The sequence below is a fragment of the Nerophis lumbriciformis genome, linkage group LG02 (assembly GCF_033978685.3).
Source record: "Nerophis lumbriciformis linkage group LG02, RoL_Nlum_v2.1, whole genome shotgun sequence".
Classification (NCBI taxonomy): Eukaryota; Metazoa; Chordata; class Actinopteri; order Syngnathiformes; family Syngnathidae; genus Nerophis; species Nerophis lumbriciformis.
This window is the reverse complement of record NC_084549.2, coordinates 26,959,396-26,975,132: the sequence shown is the minus strand read 5'-3', so window position 1 is coordinate 26,975,132 and position 15,737 is coordinate 26,959,396. Positions and strand designations below refer to the sequence as shown.

Below are 15,737 nucleotides of genomic sequence, written 5' to 3'. Positions count from 1 at the left end.
GTACCCGTTATCGAGACCACTAAAGTAAAGAAAAAGAGTTGGTTCTTTATTCGAATCCCTGGGAACGAATCCCGCCCCGACAAGAAACGCCCCGTGAGACATCACAAGAAATGACGTCACGTAGCTCAGTCATTTGTCACGGTGGGGTGCAGCGTGCTGCGGTTCGTTCCCGGGACGCAAAACTGACGGCTCCGGACGAAAGCGTGCAGGTAGGAGATGATTTATTTCTCATAAATCATACACATTACAACAGACAGGAACGAAACAAAAGGAAAGCGTGCCGTTCGCACAAGAAGGTAAAGCAAAAACTTACTTAGCACAGGAATACTAGAAGCTAAGGTAACTTTAGCACAGGAATCATGAGCTCGAAAACCAGAATGCCAACGTAACTGTTGCAAATGCAAACAATGAAGCCACGACCAGTGACCAGAAAAGGCGATGAGCAACAGGTGTGCGTACAAGGCAGGTGAAAATCATAAGTAACCATGGTGACTAAAACAAACCCCCGAAATGCACAAAACAACTAAGGAAGTCCAAAACTAACAGAACATAACTAAACAAAACATGATCCGACCACATCATAATACATCACAGTTTCATATCATTTCACTTTATAGGAGTAGGAAGAAGCAAAGCTTATTTAATCCTACCCCTTTTCCACTTCATAGCGTTTACAAATATATACATCATTTACTGACCTTTTTATAATAAAAATATCTGTGAATTAGTATATACAACAGTTTTGTAATATGTAATTAATTAATTCAGTCATTATTAATATACTGAGATGAAGAATATCTTATTTTCAATAAGGTTGAAAGTATTTGTCATAATTCTTCTTCTTTGTACTTTGTAAGCACTATTCATTTGAACAACCTCTTAAAGTGGATCATATCAGTACAATGTTTAACTTATTTACTTAATCCATTCCATCATTTAATTCCACATCATTTTAGTGAAGTGAAGTGAAGTGAATTATATTTATATAGCGCTTTCCTCTAGTGACTCAAAACGCTTTACATAGTGAAACCCAATATCTAAGTTACATTTAAACCAGTGTGGGTGGCACTGGGAGCAGGTGGGTAAAGTGTCTTGCCCAAGGACACAACAGCAGTGACTAGGATGGCGGAAGCGGGGATTGAACCTGGAACCCTCAAGTTGCTTGCACGGCCGCTCTACCAACCGAGCTATACCGCTATATATATATATATATATATATATATTAGCTGTTTGCAATTTTACCAAATCATCGAACTTTCATATTTTTGACTCAATAAATAAAGTGTTTGTATGTTCTCTATATCCAACATTATGTTTTAGTCTAATTTATGTTTTTTGTAACACGGTTAACGAATGTAGCGCACATTTGTAGTTATTTCCCCACATTTCTGCACAATAGCTCAGATATGGTAATACTATAGTAGCGAGCAGTAGAGAATGTGAAGTGATTTGTTAAACCAAATATTGTGTTTTTTTTCCATATACAACAACCTATCTGGACTCTATAAGAGAATCGATAAGGAATCGGTCCGATAAGAAGATTCGATAATAGACTCGAACTCGATAATTTCTTATCAAACATCATCCCTAGTGACTACATGGCGCCATGTTTGTTACCAACTTTGAGCTGGCTACAGCTGGCGCTATGCGTGCATAGCACTTCCTCAATTAATTTAAGAGTTTTCTAGTCGTGTAAACATGCCCTGTTGTGGGGCGGTATAGCTCGGTTGGTAGAGCGGCCGTGCCAGCAACTTGAGGGTTGCAGGTTCGATACCCGCTTCCGCCATCCTAGTATCTGCCGTTGTGTCCTTGGGCAAGACACTTTACCCACCTGCTCCCAGCGCCACCCACACTGGTTTAAATGTAACTTAGATATTGGGTTTCACTATGTAATGCGCTTTGAGTCACTAGAGAAAAAGCGCTATATAAATATAATTCACTTCACTTCACTTCCCCTGTTGTGCAGCATGGGTCTGCTCTACTAGCAAGAACTGTGGGAAGCATTTGCACCTCTTTCCCCGCAACCCAGAAAGGAGAAAAGTATGGGAAAGGAAGGTTCGTTGGGAGGGCTGGAGTGCCTATGATAACAGTATCTCGTGCGAGGGTAGACAACAGAAAACATCAATTTCTGACCATCTTGGCCATAACTTACACACAATGTTCTACTATTAACTTTGGACATGATTGACCTATGTTCTATGCCACAAGTTTCAGCTCATTTAGCTCATTTTAGCTCAAAGGTCACGTGAAGGAAAATCTATTCCCAAGTGGACTGGACTGGTAAAATCATGGCATGATAATTTAATAAAAGACAAAAAAGATCAAATAAAAGACAACTTCAGATTGTTTTCTATGTTTTAAAATAGAACAAGCACATTCTAATATTGTACAAATCAAATAATGTTTTTTTTACACTTCCATGTTGGGGTTAATAGTTTTCTATCTAAATGTGTCATTATTTATACTTTCTGAATAAATTATGTCATAATGTTCATGAGAATAACAGGTGGAATTGAGTCTGGGAGTATTAAAATGCTCCTATTGGTGTTGAAGTGAAGTTAATTATATTTATATAGCGCTTTTCTCTAGTGACTCAAAGCGCTTTTACAGAGTAAAACCCAATATCTAAGTTACATTTAAACCAGTGTGGGTGGCACTGGGAGCAGGTGAGTAAAGTGTCTTGCCCAAGGACACAACGGCAGTGACTAGGTTGGCGGAAGCGGGGATCGAACCTGGAACCTTTAAGTTGCTGGCACGGCCACTCTACCAACCGAGCTATACTGTGTTAATTTTTATTCAATCAGAAGATGAAATGAATAATAATATCAAATTACAGGATGTTATTAAGGTAATTTACTCATGTAACCTTGACTGATGTACTAACATATTGTGCTTTATTCTGTACATATGTAACATCAACAACATTTCTGAAATTACCCTCATTTCATTAATCACACATGAGGTTAGAAGGGGATACATAATATTTCAACATATTTCTGTGCTCCCAGAAAATGTGTCCCCAGTTAAATGTAATGATTATCAAAAGCATTTATTTGAGAATAAAAACGTAAATTACCAACATCTTTGACAATCAAGGCTTTGACGTGACAATCCAGTGGTGTGCCGTCAGGACCAGAAAGGCCTTCTCTGCTGGCCTAACATAACCAGGAATCATGATCATCAGCATGCGACTGTGAATTGTTCTTGTTTGCAGATGACTCGGCCCTGCTGGTATCCGGCAAGGACAAGTCACAGGTGGAAAAAATCCTCAGTGCCGAACTCTGTAGCATTTGCACCTGGCTCGCTGACAATAAGTTATCCATACACTTAGGTAAAACGGAATCTATCCTGTTTGGGTCCCACATCAACCTTAAGAAAGTCAGTGACTTCACTATAAAAGTGGGTGACATTGTTATCACCAGGAAAGATGAGGTCACCTACCTAGGTTCCATTCTAGAGGCTAATCTTTCCTGTGATAAAATGGCAACCAAGGTAATCAAAAAGGTCAACCAACGAACAAGATTTCTCTACAGGATCTCCTCTCTGGTCAACAAAAGCACCATGAGGATTCAAGCGGGAACTCTCATTCAACCCTTTTTCGATTACGCATGCACCTCCTGGTACCCTAGCACCTCCAAATCCCTCAAATCTAAACTCCAAACATCCCAGAACAAGCGAGTCAGATTACTTCTAGATCTCCACCCCAGAACACATCTCTCTCCTACCCACTTCTCCAAGGTAGGCTGGCTCAGGGTGGAGGACAGAGTAAAACAACTTGCACTGAGCCTAGTCTATAAAATCCGCGACACCTCCCTGATACCGAAGTACATGTCAAACTACTTCCTTAACGTAAATGACCACCATAAACACAACACCAGGGGGAGCTCCACAAACGACGTTAATCCCAGATTCCGATCTAACAAAGGTCTTAACTCATTCTCCTTCTATGCCACATCAATATGGAATGCACTCCCAACAGGTGTAAAAGAAAGTGCATCTCTATCCTCCTTCAAAACCGCACTAAAAGAACACCTCCAGGCAACTACAACCCTAGACTAACACCCTCCCCCCACCACATCCCACCTCCCCGGATTGTAAATAATCAAATGTAAATAATCAAATGTATATACTTGTTCTTATGCTTTCTGAGCTCACTATGTTCACTGCTCGATGTACATATCCTACGAAGTCAGACCTACACTGTTTCAATGTCCATTTCTCAGATGATATTATTGTTGATTAACCCCCCTGCCCCAACCCCCTCCACATACCACCCCCCGGATTGTAAATAATGTAAATAATTCAATGTATATACTCTGATGACATTACTTGTGTGTTGACTGTATTATGCTGATAGTATATATTTATACCATGAATTGATTAACGTGGACCCCGACTCAAACAAGTTGAAAAACTTATTCGGGTGTTACCAATTAGTGGTCAATTGTACGGAATATGTACTGTACTGTGCAATCCACTAATAAAAGTCTCAATCAATCAATCAATCAATCATAATAAAGGATAAAAGTAATTCATAATTTACTTTTCCTAAATATCTAAAAGTATTCATATTCTCTTCATGTCATATTATGCTCTTTCCAATGCTGTTGTTTTTAGGTTATAGAGTTTTTATCCAATCAGAATTCAGCTAGCTTATGTTGCCATGCTGTACCAAATCTGCCCGGGGACTTCAGAATCAACAATGCGGGCGTCTGTGCACTGTCAGTGAACGGGGACATACAGGTGATAGACAGTTGTGATAGCCAATCAGATCACGAGTTGTTGTCAGTAAGGCCTTCTAGCTGGCCTTACGCTGTGATTGGCTACTCACTTGGGAGTCCCAAGTGAGTATCCAATCACAAGTTGCGGAATCAGGAAGTGGCACAGGTGCCATAGAAAGCCACAGAAAAATTGCCTGGTACTCACAAAGAAGGAGAGCAACATGTTGATTAGGTGGCAGATATATATTTGCAAGGCCATTTTCAAGAAGGATACTTAAGAGAAACCACATCTTAAAATGGGGAAATGCCCGCTATTTCCACTCAAATCAACCAACTACGAGGGGCTATACGGCGTCGAATGGGTGCTACAAATTGTCACTTCAAATATTTTATTTCTTTATTTTTTTTACGTTTATTATGTTTTTTGCAATTTAAATTTTGACAGTACCACATAAGATATGTTTTAATTGCTGATGTGGGTTTATGGATTTTTAAATGGTGGTGATTCAATGCCCAGTAGGGTCGGCGTGGCGCGGTTGGGAAGAGTGGCCGTGCCAGCAATCTGAGGGTTCCTGGTTCAATCCCCACCTTCTTCCAACCTCGTCACATCCATTGTGTCCTTAAGCAAGACACTTCGCCCTTGCTCCTGATGGGTCGTGATTATGGCCTTGCATGGCAGCTCCCGCCATCAGTGTGTGAACGTGTGTGTGAATGGGTGAATGTGGAAATAGTGTCAAAGCGCTTTGAGTACCTTGAAGGTAGAAAAGCGCTATACAAGTATAACCCATTTACCATTTATTTAGTGCGTAAATGTGTTTCTATATAGTATTTCTCCAGCATTGGTCATGTGGTGACATCAATTATGGTATTTTGAGAGGTAATTATTGAAGTTGGACATCACTGAATGCCTAGGTGGGAAACGCACGGTCCGCCACTGTGACAATCTATATACTATACTATACCATACTATCCCAGCCTAAGTCTGTAGTGTCCAAACAAGGAAGTGTTGTGCAAGTGGCACATAGCTCCGCCCCCTCTAAAGTCACACACACTCTTGCTTAGGGGATACATAAGATTGCTATTGCGACATCTGGTGGACACATTTAGAACAGCAGTTTCTTACATTCGAAAATGTCAGCTCATTTTTTATACTTGGCAAACTCATCTCGCGGACCGGATAAATCCTGTTTGCGGGCCCGAGCCGGCCCCAGGGCTGTACGTTCTAGGCAGAACCTCTTTTTATCCGATCTCTTTTGTAACAGTACTGCTTTATTTACTATTTAATTTTTTTTTTTTAACAGCAAACTGTTTCAAGCTTTCATAGAAAGGTTTACATGTAAATTCATTAAAATGTTCACAGAAATATATTTGATTCCACAAATCTTGTTCATCAATATCCTTTTTTTTTTTTAATTGTTAAGTTGTCTGTCACAGTCTGACAATCCTAAAAGTCTAACAGCATTTTAAACTGATCAACATGTTCGTACAGACTAAGCCCAGGATCACAATTGTTGATCTTTTATGGTAATTCGGTGCGGAAAGAGACTGCATTGCTGCTGAATATGAGCTGTGGCACCAGCAGCTTTTTAATTTATTTTGGTTTTAATTTATATTCAGACAGTGTCTTCCTCCTAATGGTCTGTCTTCTTGTTTTTCTTAGCGAATGTCTTACTTTGTCAGTGCATCCCTCTCTGGAATTAGAATTAAAGCCTAGTCAAAGAATATTTAAATCGACCCAATATCATATATTAAGATATATATTACGAATTATATTTATTTCTGTTTATTGTACATCCATCCATCCATCCATTTTCTTCCGCTTATCCGAGGTCTTTTCATTATTTCCTATGCATGCTTTCCACCATTGTGTCCCTCTTGGCTTCCCTTCTCACCTGATTTCATGTACTGCTTCTACTAATTAGTTTTCCTCAGCCTTCTCAAACATACACATTTTTACATAACTAATGCTAATACTACCAATATTTTCAGTATTTTGCTAAGTGCGCCATGTTTGTATGACTGAAACACTCATAACAGGCAGCTAGCAGGTTTCACACACACATATGTGTGTGTGAAACCTGCTAGCTGCCTGTCGATGTTTCATATTAGCCACATTTTTGTTGTCGTCATCACTGGAAATGGAGCCAAGAGAAATGAAAAATTCGAAAGTGTAGGATTATCATGATTTTACACCGCCGAATAGCGTAAATGTTCTTTTTTCCCCCTGTTTGTCATTTGGCTTATTTGCAAATATATTAATTTTAAAAAATTAATATATATATATATATATATATATATATATATATATATATATATATATATATATATATATATATATATATATTTTTTTTTTTTCTTTTTTTTTTCTTGATACCCTTTTTATTTTGGGAAGTGACAATCTACAATGTAAATAGTCATGAAAATAAAGAAAATGCATTGAATGAGAAGGTGAGTCCAAACTTTTGGCCTGTACTGTGTGTGTGTGTGTGTATATATATATATATATATATATATATATATATATATATATATATATATATATATATATATATATATATATATATATATATGAATTGTATATATGAATGAGAAGGTGTGTGTGTATATATATATATATATATAAAAAAAAAAAAAAAAAAAAAAAAAAAATATATATATATATATATATATATATACACACACACACACACACACACCTTCTCATTCAATGCATTTTCTCCAAATTACTTTGTTCCAGAAGTTTTGAGGCTTGTCTCTGTGCTGTTTGGCGTAATGCAAGCGGGATACTTTGTAACATTTGCGCAGAAATGGCTTTCTTCTGGCGACTCAACCATGCAGCCCATTTTTCTTCAAGTGCCTCCTTATTGTGCATCTTGAAACAGCCACACCACAATTTTTCAGAGAGTCCTGTATTTCAGCTGAAGTTATTTGTGGATTTTCCTTTGCATCTCAAACTATTTTCCTGGCAGTTGTGGCTGAAATCTTTGCTGGTCTACCTGAATCCCTCATTTTCCACTTCTTAATCAGCGTTTGAAAACTGCTGATTGGCATTCTCAATTCCGTGGATATCTTTTTATACCCCCTTTCCTGTTTTATGCAGTTCAATTACCGTATTTTCCGCACTATAAGGCGCACCGGATTATTAGCCGCACCTTCTATGAATTACATATTTCATAATTTTGTCCACCAATAAGCCGCCCCGGACTATAAGCCGCGCCTACGCTGCGCTAAAGTGAATGTCAAAAAAACGCTGCGCTAAAGTGAATGTCAAAAAAACAGTCAGATAGTTCAGTCAAACTTTAATAATATATTGAAAACCAGCGTTCTAACAACTCTGTCCCAAAATGTACGCAAATGTGCAATCACAAACATAGTAAAATTCAAAATGGTGTAGAGCAATAAATAGCAACATAATGTTGCTCGAACGTTAATGTCACAACACACAAAATAAACATAGCGCTCACCTTCTGAAGTTATTCTTCATTCGTAAATCCTTCGAATTCTTCGTCTTCGGTGTCCGAATTGAAAAGTTGCGCAAGCGTGGGATCCAAAAATGGCCGGCTCCGCCTCGTCGAAGTCATCGGATTCAGTGTCGCTGTTGTTGTGCAGCAGTTCTGTGAATCCTGCCTTCCGGAAAGCTCGGACCACAGTTGTGACCGAAATATCTGCCCAGGCATTTACGATCCACTGGCAGATGTTGGCGTATGTCGACCGGCGCTATCTGCCCGTCTTAGTGAAGGTGTGTTCGCCTTCGGAGCTGTGTGAAAAAAGCCACCCGGCCTCTTCGCGTAAACTTCCCTTAACCACTCGCTCATCTTTTCTTCATCCATCCATCCCTTCGAGTTAGCTTTTATGATGACGCCGGCTGGAAAGGTCTCTTTTGGCAAGGTCTTCCTTTTGAATATCACCATGGGAGGAAGTTAGCATGGCAAGCTAGAACCACAGTGAAGGATGACTTCTCATTCCCTGTGGTGCGAATATTCACCGTACGTGCTCCCGTTCCACAGTGCAGTTCACAGGAATATCAGTTGCTGTGAAATACGGTAGTAATCCGTGTGCAGATGGAGAGATTGCGTCTTTTTATGAACCGGATCCTTGTCGCGTAGTAGGAGCCATTTTGTGGTCTTTACAGATGTAAACAGGAAATGAAACGTACGGTGATATCCGCGCGTTTTTTCTTCTTCTTCCGGGGGCGGGTGAAGCGCTTCCTGTTCTATGGGGGCGGGTGAAGCGCTTCCTGTTCTATGGGGGCGGGTGCTTTCCTTGGCGGTTGCTTGCGTAGAAGAAGAAGCGCTTCCTGTTCTACCGGGAAAAAAGATGGCGGCTGTTTACCGAAGTTGCGAGACCGAAACTTTATGAAAATGAATCGTAATAAAGCGCACCGGGTTATAAGGCGCACTGTCAGCTTTTGAGAAAAATTGTGGTTTTTAGGTGCGCCTTATAGTGCGGAAAATACGGTACCTTTTCTCGCAGATCCTTTGACAATTCTTTTGCCTTCCCCATGACTCAGAATCCAGAAACATCTGTGCAGCACTGGATGAAAGATGCAATGGTCTGTCAGAAGCCCAGAAACTCACTGACCTTTTATACACACACGTTAATTACAAACAAACATGTCACAGGTGAGGATTGATTAGCCATTCAAACCTGTTTGTGTCAACTTTTGTGCATGTTATCAGATCAAAGTCACTGGGGTATGTAAACTTTTGATCTGGGCCATTTGGGTACTTTCTTTTGTCATTTTGATTTAAAAAGAGTAAACACAGTTGTTTGCCAATAAATAGCTTCACACAACCATTAAGCATGAGTGGAAGAAATGTTTTTGTGTTATCATTCATATTCTCTGAAGAATGGCCAAGAAATCATCAATTCTCCCAGGCTATGTAAACTTACAAGTACGACTGTATATATATATATCCATCCATCCATTTTCTACCGCTTATTCCCTTCGGGGTCGCGGGGGGCGCTGGAGCCTATCTCAGCTACAATCGGGCGGAAGGCGGGGTACACCCTGGACAAGTCGCCACCTCATCGCAGGGCCAACACAAATAGACAGACAACATTCACACACTAGGGCCAATTTAGTGTTGCCATATATATATATATATATATATATATATATATATATAGTAACCTTACAACAGTCTGCTTTTGCCACCCAGCCCACTGTGGCCTTCAAGTCAAAAAGCTTGGACACCCCTAAATAGAACTGTCACACTCCCTTGTCAACATAATATTCTTGTTAATTTGTAGCGCTACTTGTCTATGTATTAATTGATTTTTTGTGACATTTTGGTTGCTGTCATTTTCTTTTTATCTATATAAATGGTGTTGAGATCAAGGCAGGTGATTTGCATGCTTCACAAAAAACATATTTCAGATACAACAGCAAGACATATTCGGATATGAGTAAACATAGTTTTGAGGCACAATCGCTTCACTTTAGGATCTCTGCGGCTTGCATCTCCTTCAGACTCTGCTCTCAGGAGAAGACCGTGTTTCTGTTTCCGTCACAGCGGAGGTACAGGCTGTCTATTTTTGTTATTCCCTGTAGGGCGAGCAAAGGATTATACAGAGAATAGGATCTGTTGATGAGCCTTTTGTCTTGCAGGAGGAGCGCATTTTTGTGTGGATAATGCAAGCATTGCAATATCCGTGAACAATTCCGAGCTCCCAAATTCTGCGTGGCGTCATGGGGGGAAAAAAAAGGGGAGGCTTTGCTGTGATTGGTGATCAATATGGTATTGACTGTGCTGAATGAGTGCAGAGAAAAGGGAGAATAACACAAAGCGAGCGGAGGGACGCAGAGTTTTGAGCCAAAAGCAAATCGCATCAGTAACTGCTGCGCCCCGAGGTCAGGGCAGGCTCAGTCAGCCGTCCCATGCAAGTGGGATAATTAATTTTGGAAAGCAATATAAACTGATATAATTGAGCATTCTCCACTAATGAAGATCCGCTGTGTTGTCACTGCACTGGTGAGGCGCTAATTGATGGGAGAAACATGGGTGTGTGTGTGTGTGTGTGTGTGTGTGTGTGTGTGTGTGTGTGTGTGTGTGTGTGTGTGTGTGTGTGCAGGATATGATGATAGAAGTGCTGCACACAGTTTTCAGCCTGGTTGCTCTCTATTAGACAGGTTTTATTTAGTTTCGCCAGTGACTCACTGTCTGCTTTCATTTGCACAAAGGCCCGTTAATGTGTGTGTGTGTGTGTGTGTGTGTGAGAGAGGCTGAATCACCGTCGCTTGCCCTCACATGAAAGAACTCGCCATTAAACGACACGGTACAGGTCTTGAAGTATAAAAAAGGAAAAAAACCAACAAAAAAAACCGGAGTCCGCATGATGAAGATGGAGGGAGTTTAGGGGTTGCACAGGTCGTGTTGGGAGTTTCGATTGAGGAAAAAGCACAGGGTCAAGGATTTGTGGAGTGAGGGGCTGTGGGAGGGGTGGTGGTGAAATCAGTTGAGGGAATAATAGGACAGCAAATTGGTTTTGACAAGTTTAGAGAGCTGGAAATAATGCAGGTTTTTTTTTCTTTTTCTTTTTTTTTTTAAAGCCGAGACAAGGGAATATCCAGCAGAACTGAGATAATCAGGACTAGCATTGAGGGGCAGGATGAAGGCCTGGGTGGGGGGCTTGTTCATGACCCTGAAACAGGAGCAGTGCTGTCGTCCCGCCTGTAGGGGGCTAAAGAAAAACAATGCACGATCCCTACGGGAATTTGCAATGCCGCGGCCGCGCCAATTCACAAAAGTTATATTATTTATTGAACTTTTATTTATTTGAGATGGACAGACACTTTTCAAGCGTAAACTAAACACGGAGAATGTCTGCAACTTGTGGACGACAGAGCAGACAGCGGACAATAAGGATTTCTTTGGTGGTGTTTCTTCATTAGACTAAGACTTAGACTTCCTTTTATTGTCATTCAACTTTGAACTTTACAGTACAGATAAGAACAACATTTTGTTGCATTAGCTCGTTGTAGTGCAGGATAAAAGAGCAATAAGGTGCAGATATAAATAAATAGATTACTGTACAGATAAATATATTGCACTTTTGCATATGCATCCACGTTTATGGATGTATGTTATATTGTCTTTATATTCCAGCGAGTTAATCCGTTTTTGGAAGTAATTGAGGGGATTATTTTAATGCGTTCAAGAGTCTTATGGCCTGAAGGAAGAAGCTGTTACAGAACCTGGAGGTTCCGCTAGGGAGGCTGCAGAACCTCTTTCTAGAGTCCAGCAGTGAAAACAGTCCTTGGTGGGGGTGGGAGGAGTTTTCTGAGCCCTGGTCAGGCAGCGGCTTTTTGCGATTTCCTGGATAGGAGGAAGAGGAGTCCTGATGATCTTTTCCGCCGTCCTCACCACTCTCTGGAGAGACTTCCAGTCTGAGGCACTGCAGGCTCCAGTCCAGACAAAGATGCAGATTCATCCAGCTATCCATCCATCCATCCATTTTCTACCGCTTGTCCCTCTCGGGGTAGCAGGGGTGCTGGAGCCTATCCCAGCTGCATTCAGGCGGAAGGCGGCGTACACCCTGGACAAGTCGCCATCTCATCGCAGTTGTGGTAATTCTTAATTAGAATTAATTCTCGTTATTAGTTACAATGAATTAAAATTAGAGATGTCTGATAATATCGGCCTGCCGATATTATCGGCCGATAAATGCGTTAAAATGTAATATCGGAAATTATCGGTATCGTTTTTTTAATTATCGGTATCGGCTTTTTATTTTTATTTTTTTTAATTAAATCAACATAAAAAACACAAGATACACTTACAATTAGTGCACCAACCCAAAAAACCTTCCTCCCCATTTACACTCATTCACACTCATTCACAGAAAAGGGTTGTTTCCTTCTGTTATTAATATTCTGGTTCCTACATTATATATCAATATATATCAATACAGTCTGCAAGGGATACAGTCCGTAAGCACACATGATTGTGCGTGCTGCTGGTCCACTAATAGTACTAACCTTTAACAGTTAATTTTACTCATTTTCATTAATTACTAGTTTCTATGTAACTGTTTTTATATTGTTTTACTTTCTTTTTTATTCAAGAAAATGTTTTTAATTTATTCATCTTATTTTATTTTATACATTTTTTTTAAAGTACCTTATCTTCACCATACCTGGTTGTCCAAATTAGGCATAATAATGTGTTAATTCTACGACTGTATATATCGGTTGATATCGGTATCGGTAAATGAAGAGTTGGACAATATCGGAATATCGGATATCGGCAAAAAGCCATTATCGGACATCCCTAATTAAAATAGTACAATATTTTGACAGTGATTTCTGAGTTCTTGTTTATACTGGTATCTCGTGTCTGCTTTTAAGCCTGTGTGGTATAAAATGAGTAAAACATAATTACACCTTGTTTTCCTTTTTTTGTTGTTGAAATTCTGTGCTTTTTGAGGTTAGGTTTACAAGAAACACTTAAAACATCACAAGTCGACTCAATGTTATGGAAAAAAATAAGCCTCAAAACATCGCAATGTTCTGAAAAGCTGCTGCGTATTTAAACATTTTAGGCAGCAACAATCACAACAATCATGCGAAGTCTTAAAGCAGGGTGGTCCAAACTTTTTGACTGGGGGGCTACATTGGGCTAAAAAGTTTGGCCAGGGGCCGAAAGCCAACTGCATGCAAAGTAACCATATATATACGTGTGTATGTGTATGTGTATGTGTATGTGTATGTGTGTGTGTGTGTGTGTGTGTGTGTGTGTGTGTGTGTGTGTGTGTGTGTGTGTGTGTGTGTGTGTGTGTGTGTGAGTGTGTGTGTGTGTGTGTATGTGTGTGTGTTTAGATATTACAATAATTTAATAGATACACAATTAATAATTATTATAATTTAATATTAAGAGTATTTGAAAATTCAACTACTACCTTGTTTACTTCTCTTAAACCTCTTTAAATAGTAAGCAGCTAAAAGCTAAGCATGGATAAGTGTGGAGAGAGTGTTTTGCATTTTTCCCTTGAAATGGCTTTAAATGAGTGAAACATTTTTTTTATAATATCCACAAAGTTCAGTGAGCAGGTTGTGTTGTGTGTGACCATGTGTGTTGACTTTTTGTGCTGGTTGAATGTTTTTTTTTTTGCACCATGACTAGAAAGGTTGTTTGGATTGGGTCATATAAGTAAATGTTGTGCGTATGATGTCGAGATAGCACACTTTATGGTCACTGACCTGAGTTGAGCTGGCCACTCTGTTAGTCTACTTAAAATTGAAATTAAAATGAAAACACCTCAGGTATGGTATTTATGTATTTTTTATTTTTTTGTCATAACAAAATACAATCATTTGTGCTTACGGACTGTATCCCTGCAGACTGTATTGATATATATTGATATATAATGTAGGAACCAGAAATATTAATAACAGAAAGAAACAACCCTTTTGTGCGAATGAGTGTGAATGAGTGTAAATGGGAGGTTTTTTGGGTTGGTGCACTAATTGTAAGTGTATCTTGTGTTTTTTATATTGATTTAATTTAAAAAAAAAAAAAAAAAAAAAAAAATATATATATTTTTTAATTCCTTGTGCGGCCCGGTATCAATCGATCCACGGACCGGTAGTTGGGGGACCACTGCTCTAGATAATAATTTTAGTATAGGACTGTATTTTGTTTTCTAAGTAGATGTTCACAAAACCCCTATTTTGTATTATAGTGATTTACAACAATTTAGTTGATCAACACTGTCAGGTAGTATTTGTATTTAAAAAAAACAAAAACAAACAATGTGAATGTTAAATCATTGAATTTATATTTTCAAAACATTTTACATCACTTTTTTGTCATTTGCAGATACAAGATAATCATTCAACAATAAAACATCACTTTAACTTGAAGGAAAGGGTAACAATTTAGGCCTTAACTCTACTATTTACACACACAATATCACAACTGGAGCATAAACTGTGGCATTTTATATGTCAATTAATATTTCTACTTTCAACATTAATATGCTCATTGTGAGATCATTCACGGATGCTTCACAATCAGGACGATGCAGAGAATGAAAAGTAGGACACATTACCAAACAGACTGCGGCTCAGTGAGACGTAGGTCTGTAGAGAGTCCGAGACAGCAGGGTGGGTCGACATTATTGATCCCCTGACGTGTCACACATGTCAGGAATCAGACCTGCCACATCAGCTCCACTGGTAGCCTGATAGACAGTCGGCTCCCAGCATCCACTGTGGAGACTCTGTGATCATGTACAGCAGGGGTGTCAAACTCATTTTATGTGGGGGGCCACATATAGAAAAATGTACTCCCAAGTGGGCCGGACTGGTAAAATCACGGCACCATAACTTCAAAATAAAAACAACTTCAGATTGTTTTCTTTGTTTAAAAATAGAACAAGCACATTCTGAAAATGTACAAATCATAATGTTGTTGGGGTTTTTTACACGTATATGTTGCGGTTAATAGTATTCTATATTTATTTGTCGTTATTTATACTTTCTGAATAAATTATGTGATAATGTTCATCAGTCAACTCATTGGTGTTAATTTTCAATCCATCAAGATAAAAAATGATACCAAAATCAAATAACAGTATGTTATTTATGTAGTTTGATCATTTTCTTTGACTGGTGCACTAATATCATGTGGTTTATTTTGTACATATGTCGCATCATCTACAACGGGGGTCACCAACCTTTTTGAAACCAAGAGCTACTTCTTGGGTACTGATTAATGCAAAGGGCTACCAGTTTGATACGCACTTAAATAAATTGCCAGAAATAGCCAATTTGCTCAATTTACCTTTAACTCTATGTTATTATTAATAATTAATGATATTTATCTTTGTGGAAACACTGATCATCTTAATGATTTCTCACAATAAATATATATACATATATGAACAGATAAATATCAATATGCAACACTTTATTTTTATATTTTCTCTAAGTGCACATTTTTCAAATTGAACATTATCAAATGATCACTTCTAAGACAGTCTTGTGAAATCACAATATCCCATTTTAACTAG

At 38.9% G+C, this 15,737-nt stretch overlaps 1 long non-coding RNA gene across 1 annotated transcript in view; it reads left to right on the top strand.

Moving 5' to 3' along the window:
* Positions 1 to 15,737, top strand: part of LOC133607018 (uncharacterized) — a 30,223-nt gene continuing 14,486 nt past the window's right edge. The window contains exon 1 of the long non-coding RNA XR_009815367.1: positions 1 to 209. This is a non-coding gene — a long non-coding RNA (uncharacterized lncRNA). The remainder of the gene's footprint in view (positions 210 to 15,737) is intronic.